The sequence below is a fragment of the Moschus berezovskii genome, chromosome X (genome assembly GCF_049115385.1).
Source record: "Moschus berezovskii isolate FMDL1 chromosome X, NW_MosBer_1.0, whole genome shotgun sequence".
Lineage (NCBI taxonomy): Eukaryota > Metazoa > Chordata > Mammalia > Artiodactyla > Moschidae > Moschus > Moschus berezovskii.
In genome coordinates, this window is record NC_142488.1 from 28,796,418 (window position 1) to 28,810,283 (window position 13,866).

A 13,866-nucleotide genomic window follows, 5' to 3' on the forward strand; every position below is an offset into this window, starting at 1 on the left:
TTTTTGCATTTCTTTTCCATGGGGATGGTCTTGGTCCCTGTCTCCTGTACAATGTCATGAACCTCCGTCCATAGTTCATCAGGCACTCTATCTATCAGATCTAGTCCCTTAAATCTATTTCTTACTTCCACTGTATAATCATAAGGGATTTGATTTAGGTCATATCTGAATGGTCTAGTGGTTTTCCCTACTTTCTTCAATTTCAGTCTGAATTTGGCAATAAGGAGTTAAAACCACTAGACCATTCAGATATGACCTAACTCAAATCCCTTATGATTATACAGTGGAAGTAAGAAATAGATTTAAGGGACTAGATCTGATAGATAGAGTGTTAGTCATTAGGGAAATACAAATCAAAACCACAATGTGATACCACTGAACATCCACTAGGATGATTAAAGCTTTGAAGCAGACAGTAACAGAATTAGAAATTTAACATCCTGCTGGTAGGATCACTTTGGAAAACATTTTGGGAGTTCCTCAAAATATTAAACATAGAGCTACCATATAAGCTAGCAATTCCACTCCTACATATATTTCCAAGTAAAAAACATAAATCTACACAAAAACCTGTACACAAAAGTTCATAGCAACACTATTTGTAATAACCACAAAACGGAAACAACTCAAATGCCCATCAACTGATGAAAGAATAAATAAAATGTGGTATATTCATACGATGGAATACTATTTAGCAATAAAATGGCTAAAAGATTTAAAACATTATGCTAAGTAAAAGAAGGCAGACACACAAGGCCACATACTGTACGACTGCATTTCTTTGAGAAGTTCAGAAGAAGCAAACCTATAGAGATAGAAGGTTTAGTGGTGGCCAGATGTGGGGGGAGGCGAGATGGGGAGTGACTGCTAGTGGTTAGGGAGTTTCATTTTGGAGTGATGAAAATATTCTGAGATGTGGTAATGGTTGCACAACTTCATGAATACACACACACACCAAAAAACAGTAAATATTCACTTTCCAAAGATCAAATTTAGAGTATATGAATTATATCTCAATAGGGTTCAGCCCTGGGTGTTCATTGGAAGGACTGATGCTAAAGCTGAAACTCCAATACTTTGGCCACCTCATGTGAAGAGTTGACTCACTGGAAAAGACTCTGATGCTGGGAGGGATTGGGGGCAGGAGGAATAGGGGGCGACAGAGAATGAGGTGGCTGGATGGCATCACTGACTCTGTGGACATGAGTTTGAGTGAACTCCGGGAGTTGGTGATGGACAGGGAGGCCTGGCGTGCTGTGATTCATGGGGTCGCAAAGAGTCGGACAAGACTGAGCGACTGAACTGAACTGAACTGAACTGAGGGTTATTATTTCTTTAATGGTCTCAAGACAGAGGCACACTTGCCCTGCGTTTTCTGCCTCACCAAGGCTCCTATGGAACCTAGAACGTCGGGGGGCCCCGGCCCAACCCCCACCCCCTCCCAGTCCCATTATCTACTTCCTGTAACGGATCCTCCCCACAAACGGTTCCGCCATAGCAACTGACACTTCCGGTCCATCCCAGAGCCGGTGCCCAGCCACTTGCCATCCAGCTGCGAGCACTCCTGTGACTGCCATCATGGCTTACCGTTGGAAGGCTCCGAAGAGGCGGCCGATATCTCCGCCTCCGCTGCTGCCCATTGTCCTGCTGCCCGGCCCGCAGTTTGCCTATCCGAGATGGTTTCCGGATGATGGTGACGAAGCCCGCCATGATGCCCGCAGTGGCCCTGAAGGTGTGTCAACCCTACCACGGCGAGTGCGAGGCCGTGGTAAACGGCCACGCCGCCCTAGAGCTCCACAAGTCCCTCCAGTGCCTGGCCAGGGCCTGCTGCCTGTACCACCACCACAACGTGGCCTTGAAGCAGATCGTCCACTTCTTTCTTCTCCGCTCCCACGAGCAGAGCAAGAGGGCCAAGAGCCTGATGTACCTGCTGAACCGGCGTGGCAGCCGCATCACCTTCCTCAGCATCAGGATGCCCGAGACCCAAGAGCAGGAGAGCAGTCTTCAAGCCATGAAGGACACCCTGCACCTGGAGAAGAGCGTCAGCCAGAGCCTGCTCGACCTGCACCAGCTGGCCACCAAGAGCAGCGATGCCCACCTGTGCCTGGAGACGTGCCACTTGGACCAGCAGCTCGAGTTCGTCGAAGAGCTAGGGGACCATCTCACCAGCGTGCGCAAGATGAGGTCCCCAGAAGGCGGTCTGGTAGAGTACGTCTTTGACAAGCTTACCCTGGGCAATGGCGACAAGGAGGACTGATCCTGGACTGGACTTTCCCCCGAGTCACGGGTGACTGCCCAAGGTCACCCTGCCTGCCACACAGACTTCAGTATTGCCCTTGAAGAAAAAATTCACTAGCAGTTCTTCCACTGAAGTTGTTACTTCTTCAAATAAAGTTACTAGTTGATGCAAATATAAAGGTCTCTCTTTTTATTCATGTGCGCAGATCTCTAATTTTTTAAGTTTTAAACAGGTATCCAGACTCTCCACCCAACCATGCCCCATCCATGTGCAGTTCAGGATCTCCACAGACGGAGGTCGGTCTTACATGGGCCCTTGGAAAATACAAAATCAGTCTTCCCCTTATAAACAATGTATATGTGGGGAGGGTGAGGTAAGGTGGGTGGTCTGGGGCTCTAGGGATTGGTGGGTGGTGTTTGCAGGTGCTTATGTATGGTAAAGATAGAATATGGTCCAGAATTCATCACAGTAGTTGCCTCTGGGGAAGAAGTGAAGGGAATGGGCAGGGATTAAAAGAAAGGGATTGGAACTTGAGGCAGGTGGTATGGGTTCCATCTCTGGTCAGGGAATTCCCACAAGTGGTGTGGCCAAAAAAAAAAAAAAAGATCTTCAGCATTATGTGATGTGTTTCAGTTCAGTAAGATACATACATCTTAATGTTTGTTGATTCTCGGTAGCAAGCTGGGGTCATGGAAGGCAGCATGGCAGAGACTGTCATTAACAAGCTCATCCTAAGTGACAGTGATAATGAGTAATAAGCCTCCAGCTTTCTTCTCTATAGTCAAGGGGCTAATAAACAAAAATAATAATAATGGCACTCTGCAGGTCCAAGTCCTCTTATGTACATTCTTATATTTTATTTTTATAAGAACCTCAAGAAATAAGAACTACAGGGACGTCCCTGGTGGTCCAGTGGCTAAGACTCCGTGCTCCCAATTCAGGGGACCTGGGTTCAAACCCTGGTCAAAGAACTAGATCCCACAGGCCACAACTAAAGATCCCAAGTGTCAAAATGAAGGTGGAAGATCCTGTGTGTCACAACTAAGACCTAGCACAGCCGAATACGTACATTTAAAGAAAAGAAAGATGAAGGATATGCATTATCAGTGAGAAAAAGGGAGGCCACACAGATAAGAAGTTATTGAATGTGGACATGAACATAGATCTTCCAATGCTATGCTTTTTTTTTTTTTCCTGTTACCTCACAGGTATATCAATGGGTTAAGAATAGTGGGTGGGCAGACTGGGAATCCAGCCAGATAAGAAGGCCCGGAAGGGAGGGAAATCCCCTCGTGAAGACAGCCCTGATCACTGCAGTCTCATCTCTAATTCAGGGGTGCCTTCCAGCCTAGGGCGGGGATGGCTGCCACATGCCAGCCAAAATCCTTCTCAGAGGGAAGACGTCTTCAAAAGTGGCCACCAAATGCGTCAGAGGTAGCAGGGCACCTCACTGGAAGGCAGTCAACACCCACACACCTGAATCCCTCAGTTCAGGCTCTCTCGCTGCTCCCCATAGGCAGAAGCACTGCTACCTGAGTTGGCTCTGTACACCTGGAAAGACCTTGGGAGTGGAAATGCCCAGAGACTGTATCTCTTCCTGACTGGTTTCCCTTCGGGCATGAAAGGTGTGTGTGTGTGTGGGAGGTGGCGGCAAAACACACATGTTATATCTGCAAATTCAGCTCCTCTGGACAGAGAAACTCTGTGTTTTTGCTCTGCATGGGGTACTATAATTTATTCACTGAACCACTGGCTATCATGGCCTCTTCACTGGGATTCTAAAGCTGACCCTAGTCTTGGGCGCTGGGCCCCTCCTTGTTATCCCATCTTTCCCTTTTCCATGATTCAGAGGGGGTCCCTGGGATGATGCAGAGAAGTCTACTTCGCCCTGCATCCTCTTATTTTACCTGGAAAAGAAGGATTTCCTCACTGGCCAGACTCAACGAGACTTGTGATTGTTACACTCCATTGCCTATTACAAGCTACTACTTGGCAGGGAACATTTAAAAACAGGGGCAGCTTAATCATTTCTCTCTGTGTTCTTCTGCAAGATGAATGTAAATGTTCTAAATCCCCCTTTTCCTAGTTTAGTTTTGGGGTACACAAACAGCCCTGTGATTATGTGGGGTAGGGGTGGAAAGAAGTGAGGAGCATTCAGACGAATGAAGTCTGCACCACTGTATGTATTTCACTATCAGGGACCTGCCTCGATATGGACCCAGGGTATCCTCAGGATGAACGGTGTCGGCGTCAGCGAGAGAGAGAGAGAGGCTGATGATTCCTTGCTTTACGCAGGAAACCAATAAAACCCCAGCATGGGGTGTGCTCTGTTTACGTAGGCCGCAGGTGCCCTCTCGAATCAATGGAGGCACCCCACCAGGGCACCCCCTCGAGTGGGTCTTAGAAGCCCAGGCAGATACGGGCCCAGCACTCCAAGGATCTCAACCAGAAAAAGGAGAATAGAGAAAAGGACGGAAAAAGAGAAAGAACGACACGGGGAGACCAAGATTCAGTGAGCAAGGCCCAAAACTTTATTTTCCAGTGCTGCTTTTATACCCTAAGTTGTGCACATAAAAAATAGAGAAAAGGAGGTATAGAGTCATGCCAAAATCACGCAGAGTCAGCAGTCTTGACCCTTATCAGGATCAGGGCTTATTTTTGTATGTCTCATGATATACAAAAGTTTTAGGTGGTTTACATCATCTTCTGGCCAGGAGGCCTGCTAACAGTTTATGGCCCTCTCTCCTAACAAAGGTTAGTTAACTAGAAAAAGGCTTATATTCTTTCAAGGTGATTTTCCTAAAGTCAGGCGCTATTCTCCAAAGACACATGACAAAGTTACATTCCTATAAGGCAAGGGTGTAGTGAGCTACAAGAAAAGAATTTATTAACTTAAGATCTGATGTGGTTAACTCAAAGGCTACTACTTATTTTCTCTATATGTGATTAATATATTTCCAAGGATACAATAGATAGAGGAAACTTTGCAGTAAGCATTGATTCAACAATGAAATCTTTTTTAGTACTATTCTAATGATTTTAACTTCTTCAACAAATTCCTGTATTTTAGAATATTAGGCTTTCTGTCCTTGCATGGCTGGGAGGCTGTAAACAGTCACATTCGTAGTTGTAAGAGCCCGGACAAACTTGTCATGCAAGTTAGAAAGCTATCAGAGGGGCTTGGATTGGAACACTCCTATTAAGCCGAGGAGAACTTTTAAACTGTAACTCTGAATTGATGTTTTCAGAGAAAGGTGGTTGAGGGGAAGCCCCCGTAAGTATTAGAGGACTTGGTAAGAGGTGTAAGATAGTAAAGCAGTCAGACTCCGGTTTTCTTTGGGATAGATGCTCGGGTAAGTCCAGGGGGTTCCTCGAGTCCTGATTAGCCTTTGCCCGTCAGGCCTCTTCCCCAGTTGACCTTTGCCACAGGTAGGATTTCCCTCGCTGGCTCCCGGCACTTCATGATGTCTTGACTGTGTCCACTGCTCTAAGTCTCCTTATTTACCCAGCCTCTTCCAATGCACATCTCTCAAAAGGTGTGAGCAAACTTCTGGTGGGTGTGTCACCCTCCTGCCTACTTGCAGCCTTCCCAGTTCCTTGATAACCTGATTTTCAGGACACGGAACTCTGCTGTGATTTGGTCTTCCAGCCCTGGAAACTACCACCCTGAGATGCACAGCTGGATGCTTGTCACTCACAGGCCGTGCTCTGCTGCTTGGGGAAGTGATGTCTGAAATAGTGGCTGTTGCTATGGGTACTGGAGTCTCAGGCAATGATAGTATCAGGACAGACTGAGGGAAATGGTAATAAAATTGATAACTTCATCACAGGCTCAAACATGGATTCAAATTAACTGTGTTGAATAATTTACCTCTGGGGAAAAAAATCCTCACTCTATCACAAAAGGAAATTTCTTAATAGATCGTTGTCACTGACAAGTTGTACTTTATTTTCCAGAAAAAGGAAAAGTCTTTTTTCCCCTCAGAGATGTGTGACAGGCAGTACAAAGCACCCATTAATTTCTCCTGAATCTTCTCTACTCTTGAAATTTGTTCCACATTTCTGATTTTTAAGTTCCCCCTTAATTTTTTTCATTTGCCAGCAATTCCAGTTTCTTTTCACAAGCTCAAGAGATATATCTAATCAAGTGTTCAGTAGAGGAAGGCATTACCACTAATCCTGGAAGTGATACTGTGCTTAGATTTAAAAATAAAAATTTTATTACTATTTTTTTTGAAGACCTGAGTTCAGCCTCAGAGGGTTATAAATGGAGAATTGGCTTCAGGGAAACTGAAGTGAAGGGTGAAATGAGGGTGATTAGCAAAGTGTTAAGACACCTAAAAAGTAAAGAAATGTATGCCTTGATTCATTTAGTCATGAAGGATGTAAGAGTGGAATAAGTCACAGTGAGTGAGCAAAGTAGTACTGGCTAACGTAATAATTGTGTACCAGTATGGATTGGGTTTGGTTATGAATAACAGAGATCAGAAAAGCAGTGGTCATATACCATACAAGGGTCAATTGTATTCTCTTCACATTCAAGCAGGTCTCCTAGGACCCAGCTGACCCACACCTTTTTACTTGCTGTACTCACACAGAAGGGAGACAATCTGAGCTGGAAGAGGTGTGTGACCCTTCCCTCCTTTACAGATGGTGGAACTGAGTCCAGACAAGTGACATGACTGTGGTCACTCAGGACCAGAACCAGGACTGAGGCCTTGAATATCCAGCACTCACGGGGTTGCAAAAATATTAAAAAAATAAAAAGAGATTCAAATAAAACCAAATCTTGATAACACTACAGACCTTGCAGAATGGCTAAGCTTTTGAAAAAGACAATAAATTTTGCTCTTATGAACATTAAAAAGAGAAAAGGAATGGCTTTTAAAAATGGGGGGGGGAGGAGTTTCTCCCCTGTATATAGAAGAAGTATGGAGGAAAACAGTTCAGACTACCAAGGGCGCTCTTTCCATCTCATTTCACTCATTCCAAGACATTTTTTTTTTCACATTTTTCACATCTTTAAAACTGGGATAAATCTTACAATTGCTGTTGGTCATAGCTGTCACTGCCTGAACGAGCCCATCAAGACTCAACAGAGGGACTTCCCTGGTGGTCCAGTGGCTAGGACTATATGCTCCCAATGCATGGGGTGCAGGTTCAATCCTGGAACAGGGAACTAGATCCTACGTGCTGCAACTAGGACCCAGTGCAGCCAAAATAAATAATTAAAAAAAAAGACTCAACAGAGTGGTCTTACTGGCTAGGAACCAACTTCTAGAGGCATTAGAAGAGTACTCTTAAGAAATTATGCATCAACAACACTTTTCATGGTGCAGAGGATGATATTAAGAGATACTAATATTATTAAGAGATACCAATATTATTAAGATCACAAAAGTGATTTAGAAGAGTTGGAATTTGTTATTTAAATCATTTATCTATTACAGCTCAGTTGAGATATAATTGACATATAATATTGTGTAAGTTTAAGGAGTACAATGTGATGATGATACACATTATGTATTGTGAAATGATGACCAAAATGAAGTTGGTTAACACATCCTTCACGTCACATAATTACCGTTTTGGGGAGGGGGTGGTGAGAATATTTAAGATTTACTTGAAACCATCAATAAAACAAAAATAAAACCTAGTGGGACTTCCCCGGTGGTACAGTGGGTAAGAATCCGCCTGCCAATTCAGTGGACATGGGTTCAACTCTTCGTTAGGGAAGATTTCACATGCCGTAAGGCAACTAAGCCTATGTGCCACAGCTTCTGAGTCCAAGCACCTACAGCCTGTGCTCTACAACAAGAGAAGTCGCCACAGCTAGAGAAAGCCCACACGTAGCAACAAAGATGCAGTGCAATTGAAAATTTCAGAAATAATTTTTTTTTAATTTTAAAAAATAAAAATAATTTTTAAAAAGACAATCTACTGAATAGAAGAAAATATTTGCAAATGATATGACCAATAAGAGGTTAATATCCAAAACATAAACAGCTCATGCAACTCAATACAAAAAAAACCCCTAAAACCTGATTAAACATGGGTTCAAGACCTGAATAGACATTTTTCCAAAGAAGACATACAGATGGCTAACAGGCACATGAAAACATGCTCAACATCACTAATTATTAGAGAAATGCAAATCAAAACCACAATGAGATATCACGTCACACCTGTCAGAATGGCTATTGTCACAAAGCCTATAAATAACAGGGTTTCCCAGGTGATGGCAGTGATAAAGAACCTCCCTATGAATGCAGGAGATGTAAGAGATGCAAGTTTGATCCCTCAGTCAGAAAGATCCCCTGGAGCAGGGCATAGCAACCCACTCCTTCCTGCCTGGAGAATCCCACAGATAGAGGAGCCTGGCAGGCTACAGTCCATATGGTCACAAAGAATGGGACATGACTGAAGTGACTTAGCACGCACACACTACAAATAAAAAATGTTGGCAAGGATGTAGAGAAAAGGAAACCCTTGTACAGGATCGGCAGGAATGTAAACTGATACCGTCACTATGGAAAGCAGTATGGAGGTTCCTCAAAAAGCTAAAAACAGAATTACCATATGATCCAGGAATTCCACTCCTGGGTGCATATTCAGAAAAACAAAAACACTAATTTGAAAAGATACATGCACCCCAATGTTCATAGTAATATTATTTACAATAGCCAAGATATGGAAGTATCCAAGATGCCCATCAACGGATCAATGGATAAAGATGTGAGATACACACACACACACACACACACACACACACATATGGATATTCAGTTCAGTCACTCAGTCGTGTCCGACTCTTTGTGACCCCATGAACCGCAGCATGCCAGGCCTCCCTGTCCATCACCAACTCCTGGAGTTCACTCAAACTCATGTCCATCAACTCGGTGATGCCATCCAGCCATCTCAGACTCTGTTGTCCCCTTCTCCTCCTGCCCCCAATCCCTCCCAGCATCAGAGTCTTTTCCAGTGAGTCAACTCGTCGCATGAGGTGGCCAAAGTATAGGAGTTTCAGCTTTAGCATCAGTCCTTCCAATGAACACCCAGGATTGATCTCCTTTAGAATGGACTGGTTGGATCTCCTTGCAGCCAGCCATAAAAAGAATGAAATTTTGTAAGTGTAACAACATAGATGGACTTGGAGGGCATTATGCTTAGAGACAAAAATCAGACAGAGACAAATACTATATGTTATCACTTATATGTGGTATCTTTAAAAATAAAACAAATGTATTTAACAAAACAAACAGACTCACAGATACAGAGAACAAACCAGTGGTTACCATTGGGGAGAAGGAAGCAAGGAGGGGCAAGATAGGGTTAGGGCATTAAGAAATACAAACTATTATGTATAAAACAGATAAGCAATAAGGATACACTGAACAACCTGGGGAACAATGCAGGGAATTGTGGTGCTGGAGAAGACTCTTGGGGGTCCCTTAGGCTGCAAAGGAAATTAAACCTGTCAATCCTTAAGGAAATCAACTCCAAACATTCATTGGAAGGGCTGATGTTGAAGCTGAAGCTCCAATACTTGAGCCACCTGATGCGAGCAGACAACTCATTGGCAAAAATCCTGATGCTGGGAAAGACTGAAGGCCAAAGGAGAAGTGGGAGGCAGAGGATGAGATGGTTGGATGGCCTCACCAACCTGATGGACATGAATCTGAGCAAACTCTGCAAGATAGTGGAGGACAGAGATCACACAGAATTTGTCTTTTCTGTCTGACTTATTTCACTTAGCACAATACCTTCATGGTCCATCCTTGTTACAAATGGCATGATTCCCTTCTTTTTCCATTGCTCACCTACTACATCTTCTTTATCCATGCATTTGTCAATGGGCATTCAGGGTGCTTCTGCGCCTTGGCTATTGTGAACAACACTGCAATAAGCATTAAAGTGCAGATGTCTTAGAAGAGTTCACATTTGAATCTGAAGAAGATCCAGCAGTACCATAAACAATTTATTTAGTGCAGTTTCCTTTTTATGTGTATGCACAAGAGTAATGTAATGACCAAAAATCTGTATCTAAATAAGTGTAAAAGAGATCACTTACTAATGGAAAAATCAAAGAAAGATCCAATGGATAAGAAAAGGTTGTGTCTTAATTAAATTGGTAGCATTTCCTTTCTTCCTTTGCAGTACATAAAATAACGTTCTGCCTTAAAACGGATATGTTTGATTTGATAAAATATATTATTGTTCCATTGTACAGGGCTTCTGGTCTTAAGCTGTATTTTCCAATATGGCTATTGGAGTTCCAACTACTTACATTCAATATACCAGGAAGAAGAAAGAACAGATAGATACAGATATACAGATATATAATATATGTAGGAGTAGAAGAAGATCGAGACCTTTGCTAGGAGGAAGGAAAAGGTAATAAATCTGAGTGCCATGAAAGGAGGGTTGACCTTTGAGTTAAGGGGTGGTGGTTTCCTGTGGTTTCTGATTCAGGGGAATACCATCATAGGAACATTTAATTTCCATCAAAATCAGAGGATCCAACAGAAAGCCCCAAGCCAGATTTATCGGTACATGTGTTTTATTTGAATTAATGATTTTTTTAAAAATAATTTTTCAATTTTGGAATAAGTTTAGATTTATATAAATGTTGCAAAGATAGTACAGTTTCTGTATATCCCCCATTCAGTTTCCTCTGTTAATCTCTTATATAACCATGGTGCGTTTGTTAAAAATAAGAAATTAAAACTAGCACATTATGAGACCTCCCTGCTGGTCCAGTGGCTAAGACTCCACACTCCCAATGTGGAGGGGCCCGGGTTTAATCCCTGGTCAGGGAACTAGATCCCACATGCCTCAACTAAGAGTTTGCATGCCACAACTAAAGATCCCACATACTGCATCAAAGATCCTGTGTGCCTCAGTTCAGTTCAGTTCAGTCGCTCAGTCGTGTCCGACTCTTAGCGACCCCATGAACCACAGCACGCCAGGCCTCCCTGTCCATCACCAACTCCTGGAGTTCACTCAAACTCATGTCCATCGAGTCGGTGATGCCATCCAGCCATCTCATTCTCTGTCGTCCCCGTCTCCTCCTACCCTCAATCGCTCCCAGCATCAGAGTCTTTTCCAATGAGTCAACTCGTCGCATAAGGTGGCCAAAGTATAGGAGTTTCAGCTTTAGCATCAGTCCTTCCAATGAACACCCAGGATTGATCTCCTTTAGAATGGACTGGTTGGATCTCCTTGCAGTACAAGGGACTCTCAAGAGTCTTCTCCAGCACCACAGTTCAAAAGCATCAATTCTTCGGCGATCAGCTTTCTTCACGGTCCAACTCTCACATCCATACATGACCACGGGAAAAACCATTGCCTTGACTAGACGGACCTTGGTTGGCAAAGTAATGTCTCTGCTTTTTAATATGCTATCTAGGCTGGTCGTAACTTTCCTTCCAAGGAGTAAGCGTCTTTTAATTTCATGGCTGAAGTCACCATCTGCAGTGATTTTGGAGCCCAAGAAAATAAAGTCTGACATGGTTTCCACTGTTTCCCCATCTATTTCCCAAGAAGTGATGGGACCAGATGCCATGATCTTCGTTTTCTGAATGTTGAGCTTCAAGCCAACCTTTTCACTCTCCTCTTTCACTTTCATCAAGAGGCCTTTGAGTTCCTCTTCACTTTCTGCCATAAGGGTGGTGTCATCTGCGTATCTGAGGTTATTGATATTTCTCCCGGCAATCTTGATTCTAGCTTGTGCTTCTTCCAGCCCAGTGTTCCTCATGATGTACTCTGCATATAAGCTAAATAAGCAGGGTGACAATATACAACCTTGACATACTCCTTTTCCTATTTGGAACCAGTCTGTTCTTCCATGTCCAGTTCTGACTGTTGCTTCCTGACCTGCATACAGGTTTCTCAAGAGGCAGGTCAGGTGGTCTGGGATTCCCATCTCTTTCAGAATGTTCCACAGTTTATTGTGATCCACACAGTCAAAGGCCTTGGCATAGTCAATGAAGCAGAAATAGATATTTTTTTCTGGAACTCTCTTGCTTTCTCCATAATCCAGCGGATGTTGGCAATTTGATCTCTGGTTCCTCTGCCTTTTCTAAAACCTGCTTGAACATCTGGAAGTTCACGATTCACATATTGCTGAAGCCTAGCTTGGAGAACTTTGAGCATGACTTTACTAGCGTATGAGATGAGTGCAATTGTGCGGTCGTTTGAGCATTCTTTGGCATTCCCTTTCTTTGTGATTGGAATGAAGACTGACCTTTTCCAGTCCTGTGGCCACTGCTGAGTTTTCCAAATTTGCTGGCATATTGAGTGCAGCACTTTCACAGCATCTTCTTTTAGGATTTGAAATAGCTCAACTGGAATTCCATCACCTCCACTAGGTTTGTTCGTAGTGATGCTCTCTAAGGCCCACTTGACTTCACATTCCAAGATGTCTGGTTCCAGGTGAGTGATCACGCCATTGTGATTATCTTAGTCATGAAGATCTTTTTTGTGCAGTTCTTCTGTGTATTCTTGCCACCTCTTCTTAATATCTTCTGCTTTTGTTAGGTACATACCATTTCTGTCCTTTATCGAGCCCATCTTTGCATGAAATGTTCCCTTGATATCTCTAATTTTCTTGAAAAGAGCTCTTGTTTTTCCTATTCTGTTGTTTTCCTCTATTTCTTTTCATTGATAGCTGAGGAAGGCTTTCTTATCTCTCCTTGCTATTCTTTGGAACTCTGCATTCAGATGCTTATATCTTTCCTTTCCTCCTTTACTTTTCGCTTCTCTTCTTTTCACAGCTATTTGTAAGGCCTCCTCAGACAACCATTTTGCTTTTTTGCATTTCTTTTCCATGGGGATGGTCTTGGTCCCTGTCTCCTGTACAATGTCACGAACCTCCATCCAGAGTTCATCAGGCACTCTATCTATCAGATCTAGACCCTTAAATCTATTTCTTACTTCCACTGTATAATCATAAGGGATTTGATTTAGGTCATATCTGAATGGTCTAATGGTTTTCCCTACTTTCTTCAATTTAAGTCTGAATTTGGCAATAAGAAGTTCATGATCTGAGCCACAGTCAGCTCCTGGTCTTGTTTTTGCTAACTGTATACAGCTTCTCCATCTTTGGCTGCAAAGAATATAATCAATCTGATTTCGGTGTTGACCATCTGGTGATGTCCATGTGTAGAGTCTTCTCTTGTGTTGTTGGAAGAGGGTGTTTGCTATGACCAGTGCGTTCTCTTGGCAAAACTCTATTAGCCTTTGCCCTGCTTCATTCCGTGCTCCAAGGCCAAATTTGCCTGTTGCTCCAGGTGTTTCTTGACTTCCTACTTTTGCATTCCAGTCCCCTATAATGAAAAGGACATCTTTTTTGGGTGTTAGTTCTAAAAGGTCTTGTAGGTCCTCATAGAACTGTTCAACTTCGGCTTCTTCAGCATTACTGGTTGGGGCATAGACTTGGATTACTGTGATACTGAATGGTTTGCCTTGGAAACGAACAGAAATCATTCTGTCGTTTTTAAGATTGCATCCAAACACTGCATTTCGGACTCTTTTGTTGACCATGATGGCTACTCCATTTCTTCTAAGGGATTCCTGCCCACAGTAGTAGATATAATGGTCATTGAGTTAAATGCACCCCTTCCAGT

General features: G+C 43.1%; 1 pseudogene; it reads left to right on the forward strand.

The window, feature by feature from the left end:
- Positions 1–1,687: 1,687 nt before the first annotated feature.
- Positions 1,688–2,257, forward strand: LOC129563833 (ferritin heavy chain pseudogene; annotated as a pseudogene).
- The last annotated feature ends 11,609 nt before the right edge of the window (positions 2,258–13,866 follow it).